This window comes from Macaca thibetana, chromosome 5 (assembly GCF_024542745.1).
Source record: "Macaca thibetana thibetana isolate TM-01 chromosome 5, ASM2454274v1, whole genome shotgun sequence".
In the NCBI taxonomy this organism is placed as follows: domain Eukaryota; kingdom Metazoa; phylum Chordata; class Mammalia; order Primates; family Cercopithecidae; genus Macaca; species Macaca thibetana.
In genome coordinates, this window is record NC_065582.1 from 159,017,719 (window position 1) to 159,034,098 (window position 16,380).

Sequence of the window (16,380 nt, forward strand, 5' to 3'; positions counted from 1 at the left end):
TTCATGTTTTCCTTGAACTCAGGCATAGTGGTGGCATTTACGAAAAAGAGTGAACAAAAACCTATCTCAGTCAGGACTTTGTTATGCAGTAGAGTCACTATCCGTGCTATAGGATATTGAGTTATTATAGGACTGGTTGAAACGTGTAGGAGAGTGGGGGTTGGAGGACAGGGAAAGAGACTAGTAAGTCTGAGAAACCATGTACTTTCAGAACCAGAAAAGGGACCTTGTGCAGAGGTCTTTTGGCCTCTCTGTCTCTCTTTTATTGCATCTAGCTGCAAAAACAGTTTCAGAAGCAATGGTTGCTGATTCACTTCTATCTTCCAAACCGTGCATATGTTTTTCCTGTGGCCACTGTTAATCTGACACCAAAGAGGGAGGAGATCTGGTACATGCAGTTCCAAGCATAACAAAGGCCATGCAGCACAGCCTACCATTCCAAGCCAGCACTCACTGGTAGAATAACAACCTCACAGTACAGAGATGTGAATGGCATCTGCCTTTGAGTAAGGGATGGACTAGCTGTGATGTTATGGGTTTCCTGACACCATGATATGGATGGAAACCAGTTACCTGAGAGCCATCAAGAAGAAGGGGCCAAAGTGAGTCAGTTATTTCAAAATGAGCTCTGTTCAATGTTATCACAAGATTGATGATCAGATAAGATCAAGGTCAAGAATAACTTTAAGACACATGTGTGCACACACATACGCACACCTGTACATGCACATGCACACAAACACTATCCAACTAGATTGACAGTAGCTGGGAAAGCTTTTGTTGCCATAGAGCCATTTTGAGATCAGGAAGGTGGAGAAAGCTTGATGGTAGAAATTTTAAATTGGGTAGGACTAAACATAAATTACACATTTTAGTGGGAAAAAAAAATCCTGGATTAGAATAAGCCACATTGAATTAGCAAGATCAATTTTTCCAACACTGAGCAGAAATAGGGCCTCCGAAGATAAATAAAGTGAATTTTTTGAACAAGTAATTTTATGACATTACACTGTTCCAATCACTATGAGGACTTCCTTAAAGCTGTGTCACAAATGCCGAATGGACACGACTTCCTCCCTGTGCATCTGCAGAGCATGAGCTTGCCAAGTTCATCAGTTCCCTGTTCAAGGATTCTAAGCTACTCTCAGGGGACTGGACATTGAAACTGTTTGTCTCCCCAGCTCAATCCTATGCATTTCTGGACCCTTTCTATCCTCAAAGGCTGGTGCCACTATAGGTCCTGCATGCTTTGCCCCAGAGTCTGCTCCTAGTATGACATTTACAGCAGCCAAAACAACTTTTTCTTATAGTGGTTCACATTCCAATGACTGCACTAAGTATCTTTAAATATCTGCTCAGTTTGGAGCCCTTCTATTGGCTGAAAACTTCTCCTATACAAAATGGAATGTGTTCAAGATTTCATCTTAAATATGAGTAAAATGCTGTGCTATGTTCAGAGAGATTAGTGGAAGCTTAGAAAAGTGTTTGTCACAATAATTCTGCAAAGGAAATTATCAGTATGTGCAATTCCAATACCTTGCGGAGAGGATCCTTTAAAACATTTCTGTAAATGTCTATTTAGGTCAAGGGTTATACTGCAAAGGATAACTGAGCCTATATAAAACATGGACACCTAATGTGCAAGATTAAAACACTCCAATCGCAAGGGCCTGTGATTGTTTCCACGGGCCCTGAAAAAACAACAATAATAATAAAATAACAAAAAAAAATTCTGTATGCTTCCAGTAGATTATTAAAGAGACCAAAAAAGAACCATTCACTTACTGTTTTTAACTAGGCATACCATAGTTCTAAACATCATACTATTCAAAATTCTAGAAGTAAGCCAGATCTCCAGTCACTATTAATGAAAAATAAGGTAAGAGACAAAATATTTGAAGCAACACTGTACTAAATTATGTCACATATTATTTTTTTATTTTCACCTACTTGTATATCAATAAATGTTGCAATGTTGCTTTTTAAACAATCAATTCTAAGTGATATTTTAAATTTTTTTCTCTCGCGAAAATACAAGCAAAATGAAAGAAAACATAAGTTTACATAGCAGCTAGGGAAAATATATTGATATATTTCCTTCAGGTAATGCTACCCAAGTTGCTAGCCAAGATACATCTAGTATATGCATGTGTGTGTGTGTGAGAGAGACAGTGTGTGTGTGTGTATGTGTGCATGCATGTGTGTGTGTGTGTATGCATGTTGGAATATTGATCTTTAAGAAAAATTGTAGAAATCATTAGGATGAACATGAATTCAGTGATTCTAATCCAAACCCAAGAGTGTCCAATTATGAGTCATCCTTTATTAGCCCCAGTTGGATTTGTTGGAAAAAAGCAATTGGTTTTCTATATTCTGTGATTTTGAGGATGATTAGAAGTTTACTCCTTTGCAAAATACCTCTCGCCAACAGTGCCACTGTGCTTGAAATATTGTTATATATTAATTATTACTAAAATATTACTTCTCAGGGTAATTCATGACAACAATATAAACAACTACCTTTTACTGAGCATTTATTATGTACCAGGAATTCTGTTAAATCTGTCAAGTGCATTATTTTACATAATTCTTAGAGCAAAGCTATGAGAAAACAATTAATATTATCTTTGAAAACTAAAGTTTAAATAACTTACCAGATATTGCACAAATGGATAATGGTGGAAATTTATGTTCCAATACTTTGAAACTTACCTTATTATTTATATTTGTTATATTTTATATTTGTCCTAGAAAATATGTTTATATTTTATATTTGCCTCTTGGCAAGAATACTCTTTCGACTCTGAGTATCAAAATGTTATCACTCAATATAAAGCTTTATATTATGATCAGAGACGAGTATCCTCCACATATGAGCTGTTCTTACTTCTATAATAGCTCATGTCAGTGATTTGAAATACTTTTTAAATTTCAGTATTCCTTATCATGATACATTTTGTAAGGGCAGTGAATATATCTTTTATATAATAACAATTATTATTGTTACTGCTATTCTTAGTGTTCTAAGACTGAACACAATGCCAACTGCATATATGATGTTCCATAAATGATTGCTAGATGAGAGCATATAAAATTAGCATCAGCATCTTATAATGTTTCATGTTGCTTTCCTTTATAAGCAGTGAAAGCTATAGTAGCGTGGAAAACTTTAATGTCCAAGAGATATCAATAGATATTAAACAATATCTAATACCCATTTAAAGAAACAAAAATTATAAAAGGATGTGGAAATCCTCTTGAGACAGACCTGCTTTTGCTGCTCACTAAAACCAATCGTCCTGATAAAGTGATTTAGGTGGTGATGACAAAGAAGAGTGGTTGGAGCCTTTAGTTACAATTGGTGAACTGGACCCTCATGCTTCACTCTGCTCCAATCTGAAATCTGCACAAATAATATTAAAAGATTAACAAAATGAATCCACAAGATCAAAAATAGCAGGGGAGAGGAGTCATTAGGAATGAAGTTTTGGAGGTTATGATATGGATGCATAAGTAAAAAGGACTCTAGACAAGGGGTTGGTGAATACTTTCTGTAAAGATTCAGATAATTTGGCCTGTGGCCCACACAGTTTCTGTCATAACTACTTAATTTTGTCATTGTAGTGTGAAAGCAGCCATAGGCCACACAACAATGAATAAGCACATCTATGTTTTGATAACTTTATTTACCAAAAGAGATAGGTAACAGGCATATCATGGTTTGCCATCTGCTGATATAAATCCATAGACTTGCAAAACTGAACTTAAACCTAGAGTGGAAGAAGCTCAGAATAGCCCGCTGTAGACCTGAGAATGGCACAATGGTTCAGGAATTGGCAAAGAAAAGTAATCTAAAACGTAGTAAGCACTTGAAGCATTTAGGCGCACTGTTTGTCAATTCATTCAAGAGGCAATTGGACCCAAAGTTGCACTACGTCACCTGTTACAGACTGATTGCGTGTATCTTGCCAAAATTCGTATCTTGAAAATCTAACCCTCAATGTGATGGTGTTAGGCAGTGGAGTCTCTGAGAGGTTATTAGATCATAAGTTTAGAGTACTTCTGGGTGGAATTAGTGACCTTATAAAAGAGGTCTCAAGGAGTTTGCTTGCCCTTTCCACCATGTAAAGATACAAGATGTCAGCAGTCTGCTACCCAGAAGAGGGCTCTCAGCAGAACAAACCACATGGCACTCTAACCTCAGATTTCCAGCCTCCAAAACTGTGAAAAATAAGTTTCTGTTGTTTATAAGCCACCTAGTCTATACCACTTCGTTACGGCAGCCTGAACTAATACAACATCAAATGCAGTCATGCAACTGTTTTCTTGCTACCCTGAAAGAAACCTGGAAATTATGATTCTGAGAAGGTGGACCATCAGGAATCTGGACTAGAAAACAACAGGAATAGTTAGAATCAGTGATAATTTTCTGAAAGCAGAAAATCGTAAGAGCCCCTACCTCTTCCATTTCCCTATTGATTTTAGCAGGCTAGCAGCCTAGTTTGTCCTCCAGGGAGGACAATGAAAAAATTTTATCTAGCCAGTAAAACCAGCCTCAAAGAATATTTTGAAGAAAAGTGGGGATCTGCAACTTACGGTACAGTCATTTTAAAGCATAGTCAATCATGCTTTTCAATAGTTTGCATCCATAAAACAAGCAGTTATCCCTAAAAGAAAAATTCAGAGAACAAAACTATGCTTTGAAATTAATGCATATTAATATCAATTTAAAAATCAGAAGAATACTGAGGTTTGAAGTTAAAATTGAAGACTTTTCTCAGAAAGTAGATTAGAAATACCAAACATATTAATAGAAAATAAAAATTATTTAAAAATACAGACTCTGCCCAGATGTTACAGAAACTGAGAAATAGGAATTACAGAATGACGGTATGAAAAATAGAGGAGGAATAAACAATTCAATGTTTTTTTTTTTAAGAACACAGACCTGTGAATTTATAGATTAAAAGGTTCCAACAAATGCTCAGGATGATAGCTGAAGGACATACTGCCATAAAGTTTTAGAATAGGCAGTTAAAAAACAATATCCTAAAAGTGTTCATAGAGAGATTAAAAAAAAAAAACAGGGGTGAAATAAGAACAAAATCAGATTACAGACTAGGGGTAAAGAATAAGCAAGGGAGGATAAATACAAAGAAAACTACACCAAAGCAAATCATTGTCAAACTACTGAAAATCAAAGTTAAGGAAAGAATAATAAAAGCAGACAGAAAAAAAAAAAAGACATACTATATGTAGTCTATGTTGGATTAAAGTGTTTGCAAGTTAATTTCTGTTTTCCCATCAAACGGTAGAATTTATTTACTTGAAATTTTCCATATGTTATTTATTTCTGCCATATTTTCCTTTATGTCCTTGAACAAGTTTATAATATCTGCTTTAAAATCCTTTTTAGATTTTAAAAATCTAAAAAGATTGTTGTATGGTAGACCATCTGACAGCAAAAACTTAACTTAAGCATACCCTGAGAATGATCCTGTATAGAGGATGCTCCTGACAGCAATAACCTAAGCATACCCTATATGACAGATGTGATTGACAACAATCACTTAAGAAATGAGGACTGCCACGTGGAGGTTGCTAGTAGGTAGTATGCTAAGTGAGGGCACTATGTAAACTGCATGCTTTTTGCAAGCAGTGGCAATTCTCCTGTCCAGCCTACCGCTACCAGACTGGCTTGTAAGTAAGTTCCCTTGAATAAACCCTGTGTTTCATTTGCTGGCTCTGGATGTGTTATTCGGCCTCTCAAACCTGGTGCTATCCCTATTGAAGTCAATAGGGACCCAGCATGACACTGGTAATTATAAAATCTCAAATACCGTAATGTCACTTTCATTACATTTTTTCTTTTTTAGTGATAGGTAATATTTTGACCATATCTACTAGTTTTCTATTGTATGGTGTTCATCATGGATTAGTTACGACCCTTCTTTTAAGAGGTATTCAACTTTGTTCTGGCAGGCAGTTAAATTAGAGGTGGTATCTTCTGATGTAACCAGGCTTGGTTTTGTTTTGTCAGTTCATATCCACTTAGAGTTTGAACTGAGTACTAGAATGTGTCCTTACTCTTGGTTGTTTCCTTTATCTCTAGGTTATGGCTCTCTGAAGGTCTCGGCTGAATACCTGGGGTTGTTAGATTTCTCCTTTCTGGTTGTATCATAAACACATCAGTGTCTCCCAGCTTTGCACATTGTCTGCAACAGGTGATCTCTGTTAAGCCCTTAACACTTTACTCTTCGCATATGCCCCTTGTCTAAGAACCCTTGCTGAATGTCCACACAAACTTCTGTGATCTATTCTCCCTGCACCACCCTCTTTTCAGTTATCCCCTCCCACAAATTCTTGCCATTTCCATGGCTCGAATTCTGATCTCTGCTCTCTCAATGTGTTGAGACCAATGTTTTGCTTAGGGTTCGCTTCCCTGTTCTTTGTCAGAAATGTGCTCCAAAATAGAAACTTGGGCATCTTGTGGGTTTGATCATGGGTTTCACTTTTTGTATCGTCCTTCTCCCAAAGATCACAGTTCTTTACCACCTACTGTTCAACACCTCGACATTATTTCTTAACAGTTTTTTCCTCGGTTTTAAAAAGTTTACAGTTGGGAGGGCAAGTTTGTTACCAGTTAATCTTTCATGGCTGGAAGCAGAGGAGACTCAATTTTTATTTTCAAAGATAAACTTCCTTTTAAACATGTACAATTCAGAATAATGCTGGAGAATTGGTTCTGAGTATCCAGTGTAATTGATTTCCTTCCAGACCTCACTCATTTTCCTCATTCACCTTACAAAAGGGAACATTCTCATTAGTCTCAGAAATTTGAACTTGCGCAAACTGCTATCTGGCAAAATGTTATGAAGATGAGATATGTAAATGATGTGTCCATAACTTACCCAATTACATGATAAAATTTTAAGCTATTTGCTTTGTCCCTCTCTGCAAACCTGACCAATCACAGTGCCTGGACAGTAGATTACTTAAGCGAGTTCATTTACTTCTGGCCTAGACAGTATTTTCTCATTTTTTGAAACTGCGCATCTGTATCATAGACTATAACCTCCAAGCCATCTTGTGAACTTCTGCTGTTATAAACGTTATTCAGCCAACTATCATCCTAATAACAGCATCGCCACAAGCTGTTATTGCAAAGGTTTTGGCTTCCTAAAATTCTTGTGTTTTATCATTATCTTCTTTACTGCTATTAGTCTGCATACTTACTTTCTCCTAATTATTTGATCTGCAGTAACAGGAAGGATGAGTTGCTATTTGTTAGATTTATCCAGTATGTTCTGCAGTTGCTAGGTGATACCAGCCAGTACCAGCCAAAAATACCTAATAATCTTCAGATTAAATTTTCTTGTTACTTTTCCTTTAAACAGCGCAAGGCACCTGGACCAGACTGATTTAGACTATATTATTAAACTCCTAGGATTAAGAAAACATTCTGATTGGTCCACAGATTAATGTAAAGGGCAGATTAATTTTTGTGAACGACTCAGCTGAAGCAGCTGCTCATATTTTAAAGTGCTAACATCATCACATTCTAGCACACTACAGTATGGTTTTCTAAGAATAAAGATATCCAAAAGAGAAACTAATAAGGCATATCTAAGTAGGGTGTTTGGTAATCATGAGATAACGCTCTGGAGGGATTAGAAGCATGAGGCTGCATTTCTGTCAAATTATTAGCTCATGATAACCCCTTCCTTCTTGTCACACCTGACTGCATAATTCCTATCCAATTAAAAATGACATTTTCTGGTGATTCTAGCAATTTAGGTGCAAACTTTCTTTTATTTCAGAACCTACGTGGAAGACAGATCACTGAAAACCATAGATGGCTTTGTTCCTCAGATGCTCTCTTACATACTAGGTAAGAAAATTGTCTAGAACACATCAGATGAGCCTGGCTGGAACAAGGGAATCTAGGCTCCTGGGTCGAGCAGGTGAACCTATGTTGTTTTGTCCAAGGCCATAAAATTATTTGCTCTGCTCCATTTGTTTCATGTCAGCAATGACTACTGAAAACTATCCATGGGTTATTAAGGAATCCTTTTTTTGTTGCAGTTGTAATCAGGTTGAAGGTTTCTAGTAGATATGGTAACAAGGAATCCTAATTCTAAATCATGCATTGTTATAATTAGAAAAAGTTACCCGTTGTAATTGTGAGTGTGAACTTTATAAGAAAATAGTTTTGATTATAATATGTATAAAATGATTAAGACTATTTTATGTTTTATATATTAGGTTATATGTTAAACTATTTACATGTATGTATATGTATAATATATACTTATATGCACACACATATATTCATAAGGTGACATGAAAGACATTTGTAAAGATATGCCAATATTATAACACAGCTTTAAAGTTTTTAGTTCCTTGTAACAGCATCCCATGTTAAGTGGCAGAAAATGCATCAAAAATAACATTTAATATGCTTGTATTCACTTAATATTATGCTAAACATTTTTTTACATGTCTATATGGTTTCCACAATAATACTTTTGAACTTTTGCTGTTATGAATTTATGCCCTAAATAATATCCCAATTTTTTTGAGGTTCCAAAATCCACCAAAATATTTTTCTATTTCTCATTTTGTTTCTCTGTAATTAATGGTGCTGACATTAACATAATTTAAAAAGAAAATTTGATTTCCTTGTCTCAAATTACTTCCCCAGAATAAATCCCTTAAGATAGACTGCCTAGGTCTAAATGTATAACTCTTGCTATGTATAACCATATTGCTTTCTGTAGTTACAAATTTGGCTTTGCCACCACCATAGTTAATAGGTCATTCAAGGATCTATCACTGCCTGGTCTTGAAAATACTTAAGCCATTGCTTCATCCAGCCTCACATCACTACCATTGCTATTTAATTCATACTGACAATTGATGACCATTTCTGACAGCTCTGTCCTTCCTGCTACAGACCTTCTAGTTGGGTACTCTAGTTGGTAAGTTTCTCAGTCTTATTACATTCTTGGCCAATTTTTTTTTTTCTGATCTAGTTTTGTGCATCACTTGTTATTCTAATTGATGCTAGTAACAGAATACCCCAGGGCTCCCCCTCAGAAGCCCTTTAGTTATGGTACTATGTCATGTTCTTTGCCCCTCTCCATGGTTATAACCCTTTATGTGGACAACACTCAAAAAGCAGAAAATGGTTTATCTGGGAAAGTAATAAACTGATCCATTCAGGCAATAGAATAATGATTATGATGTATTCTTCTGCTGTCAATGACCAGTTGATGATGTGACCCAGAATAGACAGGGTGAGGCAAATTATAACAATGTATCAACAGGACTCTGTGGAAACTTATTTTGTGGTGTGAAAAATCTCTTGACACTTCATTAAACTAAGATAATTAATATGAAGAAAGAAATACTACAAGCCAGGAAATAAACTATAAAATAAGTATAATAAGATATTAAAATATCTTAACATTTTCTTTTCAAATAAATTAATAAAGGCATTAATTTATTATCTGAAAAATAGGCAAATTTTTAAATATATTTTTGAATGGTTATAAGGAAATGGGTATGCATTTAGAATCCCAATTTTTATGCAAGTATGTATAAATAAAAGGTTTACAATGGATTTTTGTCACTAAATGTTACAGGAAGTCAGGGACCCCAAATGGAGGGACCAGCTGGAGCCACGGCAGAGGAACATAAATTGTGGAGATTTCATGGACATTTATCAGTTCCCAAACAATACTTTTATAATTTTTTATGTCTGCCTTTAATCTCTTAATCCTGTTATCTTCATAAGCTGAGGATGTATGCCACCTCAGGACCACTGTGATGATTGTGTTAACTGTACAAATTGATTGCAAAACACATGTTTTTGAACAATACAAAATCAGTTCCCCTTGAAAAAGAACAGAATAACAGTGATTTTTAGGGAACAAGGGAAGACAACTATAAGGTCTGACTGCCTGTGGGATTGGGCAAAAAGAGCCATATTTTTCTTCTTGCAGAGAGCCTATAAACGGACGTACAGATAGGAGAGATATCACTAAATTCTTTTCCTAGCAAGGAATATTAATATTAATACACTGGGAAAGGAATGCATTCCTGGGGAGAGGTCTATAAACAGCCGCTCTGAGAGTGTCTGTCTTATGCGGTTGAGATAAGGACTGAGATACACCCTGGTCTCCTGCAGTACCCTCAGGCTTGCTAGGGTGAGGAAAAAACTCCGCCCTGGTAAATTTGTGGTCAGACTGGTTCTCTGCTCTCAAACCCTGTTTTCTGTTGTTTAAGATGTTTATCAAGGTAATACGTGCACCGCTGAACTTAGACCCTTATCAGTGGTTCTGCCTTTGTCCTTTGCCTTGTGATCTTTGTTGGACCCTTATTAGTAGTTCTGTTTTTACCCTTTGTCCTGTTCCCTCAGAAGCATGTGATCTTTGTTCTGCTTTTTGCCCTTTGAAGCATGTAATCTTTGTAACTACTCCCTGTTCTTACACCCCTTGCACTTTTGAAACCCTTAATAAAAAACTTGCTGGTTTGAGGCTCAGGTGGGCATCATGGTCCTACTGATATGTGATGTCACCCCCGGTGGCCCAGCTGTAAAATTCCTCTCTTTGTACTCTTTCTCTTTATTTCTTAGCCAGCTGACACTTTGGAAAATAGAAAGAACCTGTGTTGAAATATTGGGAGTGGGTTCCCTGATAACTAAATAGAATTTTAAGTAACTTCTTTTTTTCTTTTTTTTTTTTTTGAGAGGGATTCTCACCCTGTCACTCTGACTTGAGTGCAGTTGCACGATCTCGGCTCACCGCAACCTCTGCCTCCCAGGTTCAAGCAATTCTCCTGCCTCAGCCTCCCAAGTAGCTGGGACTAGAGGCACATCTCACTATGCCATGCCCAGCTAATTTATTTTGTATTTTTAGTAGAGATGGCATTTCACCATATTGGTCAGGATGGTCTGGAATTCCTGACCTTGTGATCCACCCACCTCAGCCTCTCAAAGTGCTGGGATTACAGACATGAGCCACCGTGCCCAGCTCCTAAGTAACATTTTATATTGTAGGTACCCTTCAGATTCTTTAACTGGTGTATAATGACAGATAATCACTACATTCTTAATGTATTTGTATCTTATAGAAATATTCCTTTTTAAAAAGAAATATGTGTGCGGGCGTGGTGGCTCATGCCTGTAATGCCAGCACTTTGGGAGGCCGAGGCAGGTGGATCACAAGGTCAGGAGATTGAGACCATCCTGGCTAACACAGTGAAACCCCATCTCTGCTAAAAATACAAAAAAATTAGCTGGGCATGGTGGTGGGCACCTGTAGTCCCAGCTACTAGGGAGGCTAGGGAGGCTGAGGTAGGAGAATGGCGTGAACCTGGGAGGCAGAGCTTGCAGTGAGCGGAGATCAAACCACTGCACTCCAACCTGGGCAACAGAGTGAGACTCCATCTCAAAAAAAAAAAAAAAAAAAAAAGGAAAGAAATATGCACTTTTATAATTTTATTGTAATATATGTACAATTTACCATTTTAAACAGCTTTAAGTGTATAATTCAGCTCCATTATTTACATTCACGATGTTGTACAACCATCGCCAATATCCATCTTTAGAACTTTTAATCAACCCAAATAGAAACTCTATCCATTAAATAATAACTCCATATTCCCTTTCCTCTAGCCCCTGGTAACTGCTATTATATTTTATCTCTCTATGAATTTGTCAATTTCAGGTAACTCATATAAGTAGAATTATACATATTAGTTGTTTTGCAACTAGTTTATTTCACTTTGTCTGATGAGTTCAAGGTTCATCCATATTGTATCCTGTATCAGAATGTCATTCTATCTTAAGGCTGAATAGCATATCACTGTATGTATATACCACATTTTGTCTATCCAGTCATCTGTGGGTGGACACTTTGTTATTTTCATCTTTTTCTATTCTGAATAAAGTTTATATGAACAACAGTATACGAAGTATGTTTTACTCCCTGCTTTCAATTATATGTGCATGTATATATATTTTTATTTGGAGTATCTGCAGAGAATTGCTCAATCATATGGTAATTCTCTAACATTTTGAGGAGCACCAAACTTTCCCCCAGCAGCTGTACCATTTTACATTCCGCCAATAACACACCAACACTTGTTATTTTCCTTTTTTTCTTTTATCATAACCATCCTAAAAGGCAAGAAGTGGAGGTAAAATGTGTACCTTTAAAGCTTTCTTTTCCACCATAGCTTGTGTCTTACATTCCCACAGCATTCATGTGGGAAAGCACCCTAAATATGGTCTTTTTTAAAGTTGTACAATTTAACCCCAAAAAATTGCTAATTTGAAAGAGATTGTAGTCCAACTGGTTCTAGAAAAATGATAAACAACAATTTATGTTACTTAAATGGATAATGCAATCACTGGCGTACTAATTTTATCAAATCATCTGCCTTTTGATTTAGCATGTGTGTTTGTGTGTGAAATTATTTTTAAGCGTTTGTTGTGTGGAAAATGCAACTTTATAATGTGTTATTTATAGTTTATTAACCTTCTAACTTTTTTTTTGTCTTTATCAGTGCAAGAATGTTGGCCCTAAGAGGAATTTCTTTTCTTGTGCATGTATTTATCAGTAATCAGCATTTTGCTAATCTAGACTTTACACCCATTTCTTATTTATTCCAGCTTTTATACACATTTATTATAAAAATATATTCCAACTCTCTCATTAATTCGATAATTCCAATAAAACTCTTTGTTAATAATCAGCCTCAAAAGAAAAGAAACAAAGACTATTTAAAAAGAAATCCAGGGAAGATTTGAAACAGTAAACTGTAATTAAAAATTGGGTTGTTTTTGGCTGGGCACAGTGGCTCATGCCTGTTATTCCAGCACTTTGGGAGGCTGAGGTGGGTGGATTACAAGGTCAGGAGTTCAAGACCAGCCTGGCCAACATGGTGAAACCCCTCTCTACTAAAAATATAAAAAATTAGCTGGGTATGGTGGTGCATGCCTGTAATTCCAGCTACTCAGGAGGGTGAGGCAGGAAAACCACTTGATCCCAGGAGGTGGAAGCTGCAGTGAGCCGAGATCACACCACTGCACTCCAACCTGGGTGGTAGAGCAGACTGTGTCTCAAAAAAAAAACAAAAAACAACAACAACAACAAAAAAAAAAAAAAACAAAGTTTTGTTTTCATTTCAAGCATATGTGCCTGCTTGAGAATCTGAACTACCCTTTTACAAGCTGAATGAGGACACTGACACAGATGGAGGAACTAGAACGTGTTAGAGCCTGAAAAGTATATATGTACACAGTTATAAGATAATAATAGTCTTTATAAGCTAATATAAATATTAGCGTATACCGTAAAAAAACAAACAAACAAAAAAGACAAGACAGCAAATGAACTCTTTCCCAGATAAAATGCTAACAAAAGTTTTAAGACATTGTAGGAGTATAAAGGTAGAAATAGTTTGGGGACTATCTACAAAAACAGAAATTAGCTGGTTTGAAATATAGAAGCTGTCTAAGTCGATTAGGTCTACCTTACCAAAATACCTTAGATGGGTAATTTATACACAATAGAAACTTATTTTTCACAGTTCTGGAGGCTAAAAGTCCAAAATCAAGGTATCAACAGATTTGGTTCTTAGTGAGGGCCTGTTTCTCATAGATGGTGTTTCTATACATTTTCACATGGTGATTGACAAGTGTGCCTCCCTCAAGCCTCTTTTATAAGTAACACTAATCCTATTCAAGTGAGCGGATTCTCCCATGACCTAATCACCCCCCAGAAGCCCCATTTCTTAATATCAGCATAAGCAGAATGCTTAATAGCACAGCATTCTGCCCCTGGGTTCCCCAAATTCATACTCTTTTCACATGCAAAATACATTTATTCCATCCCAATAGCTTCCAAATTCTTAACCCATTCCAGCACCAACTTTTAAGTTTAAAGTCCAAAGACTCATCTAAATATCACCTAATTCAGAGACGAAAAACTCAAGGTGTGATTCATCTTGACACAGCTTTTTCTCTGGCTGTGAGCCTGTGAAATCAAACAAGTTATGTGTGTCTAAAACACAATGGCAGAATAGGTATAATACAGACATTTCCATTTCAAAAGGGAGAAATAGGAAAGAAGAAGAAGAAGAAGAAAAACAGATCTCAAGTAACTCCAAAACCCAACAAGGCAAACAACCGTAAGTCTTAAGGCTTGAGAACAATCCTCGTTGACTCAATGTACCACCTTCTGGAAACATTGGGGTAAGGATTGGGCACCCATGGCTCTGGGCAGACTCGCTCTCATTGCTTTGTTGGGTGTAGCCCACACAGCAGCTCTCAGGCACGGGAGTTGTATACCTGTAACTCTTCAAGCTGGAGTTGCACGCTGGTGGACCCTCTGGTCTGGAGTCGCTGTGATGGTTCTGCTCCCACAGCTCCACTAGGCATTGCCATAATGGGCGGTCTCAGTGGTGACTGTGCCCCATTGGGTAAGTCTCTGCCTTGACCTCCTGAGTGTCCAATACATCCTTTGAAATCTACATGAAGTTAGTCATTTCCCCACAATTTGTGCACCTCTAGAGATGTCTATACATGATGCTGTCATGGTTTACCACCTGTGCCTTCCAGAGGGGTGGACTGAGTAATACATGGGCTCACCTGAGCCATAATTGAGACAGCCAAAAAGTCTTGTACCAAAATACAGGAGCAGCACCTTGAAATTTTGTTGCCCACAAACTCTTGGCATTCTGGATGGTGATGAGTGGGGCAGCCCCAGAGAGCTTCGAAATACCTCCAGTGTCATTCTTTTATTTTTTTGATAAATAACATCTGGCTACCTTCTATCCATACTAATCTCACCAAACACTTGGCCATATCCTTGATGTTCTTTTCTGAAAACATTTTCTCATTCTTTACAATATGGCCAGGCTGATAATTTTCCAAATCTTTAAATTCTGCAATTCTTTTGTTTATGTAATCAGCTTCGAATATGCAAACAATGATTACTACGCTGTAAAGAATAATGGAACAACAATATATAAGACACCCAGGTCCCTGAAAGACTTCATAGATCAGAAGTCTTGCTGACTTGGGCCAGACTGAATATAACGTGATTAAGAAATAAACAAGACATAACTTTCTTAGCTTTGCCTATTCTAGCCCCTGTCTTGTCTGTAATAAGCCTTTTAACCTTCGTTCTAAGTCTCACTATTTCTTGCCTTATCCAATACAACAATTCTGCTACAGTTAAACTCTGTCTTTATCTCCTTCCGGGAACATCTCTATGGGTAACATTTCCAGATGCAAGTGGTTTTCCAGATATAGAGATACAGTTATTACTATTACCCTCTCTTCAATCCTGAACTTACCCATGTAGTCTCCATTACTTTCAGAATAAAGATCAAGATCCTTTATGAAGCCATGCAAGATCCTTCATAGTTTGTCCAGAATTTATCTTTTTAATATTTTTCCAAGTACCTTATACTTTATCATATTAGTTTTTTTCCTAAAATGCTAAGTCCCATCAATTGTATACACATCTACATGCATTTGTCCCTCAGCTGTAATTGTTATGCCCAATGGAATTTTATTTAACCTTTAAGAACCAGATCATGTATTATGACTTTTAACCCTTCAACTGCTTTAAGAGGTGTAAATAATTTTCGGTTCATATGCTTCATCAATTTGACTTATTATAGTGTATTTTAGTTCAACACATATCTAGTCCTAGATTGTCTATATTGTCTGTATATAACATGATAAATTATTTGAGAGAAAGAACAATTTCTTGTTCATTTGGTAGGCCAAGTATCTAGGATAACACTTGGTTTCCTGTAAGTACTTTTATTGATTAAATTTACAAATGAAAATCCAGATACCTGGAAGCCTATTCATAGTGCTGTGGTTTTCATGAGTCCCCCAACATTCATGTGTTAGAAACTTAATTCCCATTGCAGCAGTATTAAGAGGTAGAATATTTAGGAAGTGATTTGGTCACAAAAGCTCTGCCCCCATGAATGAATTAATGCCATTATTGTGGGAATCCATTTGTTATCTCAAGAGTAGGTTCTTATAAATGATGAGTCAGCCCCTGCCTCTCTCCCACCCATGTGATGCCTTCTGCCATGTTATGAGGCTACAAGAAGGCCTTCAGCAGATGTGACCTCCTAATCTCAGACTTGGAATTCTCCAGAATTATGAACCAAATAAATTTCTGTTCATTACAAATTACTTAGTTATGAGTACTATGTTATCAGCAGAAAACAAAATGACTCAGATGGGAAACTGGTACCAGAGAGTGGGATGTTGCTATGATAGTTGAAAATGTGAAAGTGGCTTTGGAGCTGGGTAAATGGTAAAGGCTGGAGTACTTTTGAAGT